Genomic DNA, 3736 nt, shown 5'->3' with positions numbered 1-3736 from the left:
AAAGCCTTAAGTGCGATAGTGGTGGCTTCATCATTTTTGTGAATTTACGAGGGCAAGTTGATAAACCATTAGGGAACACTGTATATTTATAGAGCAATCCATCAAATGTGAACTTAAGATACTTCTGAAAATCAGAATGAATTTTCACACTATAGTAAGCGTCCTTCAGATCTAAAGACACCATCCAACAGTTAGGTGTCACTAATTTGAGGATAGTGTGAATTGTGTCCATTTTGAAATGTGAGTTCTTTATAGACAAGTTTAAATGCTTTAAATTCAGAATAAGTCTAACATTACCATCCTTTTTTGGCACAGTAAATATTGGTGAAATGAATTCACCAGGCTCGTGATTACATGAAACAACAACCCCTTTGTCTTGGAGACTTTTAATTTCTTTGTCAACTAAACTCATGTGATCTCTAGGTATAGAGTTAGGGGGATGTGACACCTGAGAAGGTGGATCAGAAAGAAATTCTATGCGATCTCCAGAAATAATTTGGAGAATACTGGCATCAGACGTTAACCTCTCCCATTTATGACAAAAGGAAGACAACTGTCCTCCTTTAAAGGAGTTGACCTTAGCTGTAAAATAAGGGATGAGGTGAGAGAACACAAAAGGGGAGAACTCATTTACCTTGGCCTTGATGTTATTCAATTCTTGGTGAATTTCTTCTTGTGTTGGAAACGGTTTAGCTGTTGGTTGGACTTGGGGGGATATGAATTCCCCCTCTGTTCACCAAAAAAGGTTTACTTTGATTTCCATGGAAGTGGTTTCCTCTGAATTGGTTGTTACCATGGCTCTTTGATTTATTTTGTCCCTTCCTGTTATCAGGAGTTAGGGAAGTCATTAACTTATTAGTTGTCTTAAGCTCCTGTAGTGTTTTGGGAAGATCCTCACAATAACAACTTTCCAGGCTTGAGAGTTATTGAACAAGCCTGTTTGAACTCTTGGTTGAGGTAAGGTCGTATTGCATCTCTTCGTTTAAAAGAAAGTTCCTTGTGGACATGACCAATCAAGGCAACAGAATCAGTCAGTCTGGGAATAAGAGTTTTATAGTTAGGGGGCGTCTTCTTCTCCCTATGACTAAGTAGATCATTCACAGTGACAATAATGGCACTAGACACCTTTACTAAAGTGTCCTGTAGCACTGATGTTCTGATGTCTGACCTCTTAGAGTTTGCATTCAGTTTGGACCAAATCTCTCCGTTGACTTTAGGCACAAACAATTCATTGCAATTACTTGGTACTTTGTACTTCTGTAGTATCTCTTTACGTTTTTCAACAGAATATTCAGTCTGAAACTTGTCGTTAACAAGTTTCGAGAGTTTATCAGACACCGGCGGTCCTGTATCGTCGGATGAGCTTAATGAGGTAGTAATTTGGGACAATAAGTCATCATTGTTTACCTCTTCATCTTCTGAACAGAAATCATGTTGGCTGTCATCGCCCAATAAACTAAGCGTATCATCATCTGGAGTCTTCGTGTTTGCTTCCTCTGAAGCAGAATCGCTTGCTTCTTCAGAAGCGCTATCTATTACTTCTTTTGAAGTAGACGTAAGTGCTTTCTCTGAAGCATTGGCGGACCGACTTGATTTGCTTGCATCACGCTTTGCTCTTTTGGAAATTGAATCCGTTTCGGTTGACTTACGTTTTTTCTCTACAAGGTCGCGAAGCATAGAGTTTGAGGAGGTAAGGTTCTCCTGCATAGCAGTTAGAACCGATAGAAGACTTTTGGAAACATTGCCGCTATCCTCTAGATTAGCAGGATCCGTTGGGATGTTCTGCTCAGTGTCATTATCGTTGCTCGTGGCGGCCATAATTTTCCTGAATGAAAATGGCGGGAAAAACGTAAGAGCGAAAAAACTGCAATTCAGGGCTAAATATCTACTTAGCTCTTCGAGGAGATATGATGTTAGACAATACTCCAATGACTGGGTGATTTGCTGTTTCGTATCGATCGGGTTGACAGGGAATTTCGATGGTAAATGTGAGATAAAGTAGTCAACCAGCCTTATCTTGACACAAGGTCCACACAACTGATTTGACGCATGCGCTACACTCTCTCTCGTACCACTCTGTAACGACCTATGGCTGATGACGAAATAGAATGGAAATTCATTTGGATACTGAACAAGACAGGCGGTGGAATCTTAAAAGCGACGAGTAATGGACTTCGACAACAATCTGTCGCCCGTCGAGCCGAAATCAAAGTGAGCTGCATTTCTAAGATTTTGCCAAGTGTGCTGTTATGTAGAACACTGAAACCAAATGGAAAATTCTCAAGTAACTTATGGGTTCAACAAAGACAGAGAACGAATCGAACACCTTAAGTGGATCTGTGATCAACTCTGCACAGTCTTCAGGTAAAAAAAAAATTGGAAATGTGACAGCCAAGAATTATTTGAAAGAAAGCTTGTCGTCTATTTTGTGCTTCATTATTCAAGGAAAAGGTTCTTCATGGAAACGGTTTGATCCTGAAATTTTAGTTTGTTGTAATATTGCGCACATTTGACACCTGAGTTTTTTCTCTTTACGCACGTAATGAAATAGGAAGGGGTTTTTGCCTCTAATAGCTTTTATATTGTTTGTTTCAAAAAATTGTTCGCTGGAAAAGCTATAAGGTGGCCTTTATGAATTCATCATGTTTTATGATATGTGTGCTGGATAGTTTTTATGGCAATAGTAAAGCATTTTCTTGTTATTCAAGGAAAAGGTTCTTCAGGAAAGGGTTTGAACCTGAAGTACATGGTAATTTGACACGATTGAGTTTCTTGTCTTCACGCACGCAATGAAATAGGAAGAGGTTTTCGCCTCCAAGAGCAAATATGTTGTTTGTTTCAAACAATTGTTCGCTGGAAAAGGTGGCCTTTATGAATTCATCATGTTTTATAATATGCGAGCTTAACTGGATAGTTTTTATGGCAATAGTAAAGCAGTTTCGTGTCAAAATGAGGTTAGCGTTTTTCTGTTGTGCTAACTTAATTAAATAGAAATATACATTCTGCCTCGTGAGTTTGTTATTCTCGTTAACCAGCAATGGAAAGTCATTGCAACGCGAATGGCGTTTTAGTGCATCTTATGTTGTTTGTTTCAATAAAATGTTTCGCTGGAAAAGGATTCTGTGATATTTTCTGCTTTTGCGAATTATAATTCATGTTCTGTATTGAATTTTCGAGCTTAAGGTTGAAACGTGATAAGGGAGGATATTTTTAGTTTTGCTCTGTAAGCAGGAAAGGTTTCATGAAAATAAACAGGTCTGTTGGAAGCGTGCTTGAGTTTCAACAAAATCAGCCCCCAAATCAGCAAAAAATTGTGACGCCGGTGAATAATAAAGTAGCTGCTATTTCCAAAATGATGGAATTACCTGGTGATAAATAACCTCGTCTTGGAGAGTAAATTTTTGACTTTGCAGAAACAATGGTGGGCGATTGTGATCTTTGTTTTGAATTCGCTCATTTATTGTCAAACTTTATAACATTTGACAGAAATTTACGAAAACCCGGTATCTTGCCATCATTTGACACAGATGCTTCACTATTTGGCAAGTAAACATGCCGCGGTAACTTAATCACGGTGCCCGCTGAATTCCGGCGATGTCACTTTCGATTTTGCGATTTATTTGTGAAGCCAAAACGTACAGTAACACAATTGAACGTAGCAAAAATTCCCCAAAATGTTTGTCGCTGATCGTAACTGTTTATATTCTATATTCACGGTTCAAAATTAATGTTGTTT

General features: G+C 38.5%; 1 pseudogene; it reads right to left on the bottom strand.

Moving 5' to 3' along the window:
• The window catches only part of LOC138017486 (uncharacterized), a 4995-nt pseudogene extending 3177 nt beyond the window's left edge, over positions 1-1818 (bottom strand).
• Between the last annotated feature and the right edge of the window lie 1918 nt (positions 1819-3736).

The sequence above is a fragment of the Montipora capricornis genome, chromosome 9 (genome assembly GCF_036669925.1).
Source record: "Montipora capricornis isolate CH-2021 chromosome 9, ASM3666992v2, whole genome shotgun sequence".
Lineage (NCBI taxonomy): Eukaryota > Metazoa > Cnidaria > Anthozoa > Scleractinia > Acroporidae > Montipora > Montipora capricornis.
Note: the sequence above shows the minus strand (reverse complement) of the source record. Positions and strands in the feature narration are given on the sequence as shown.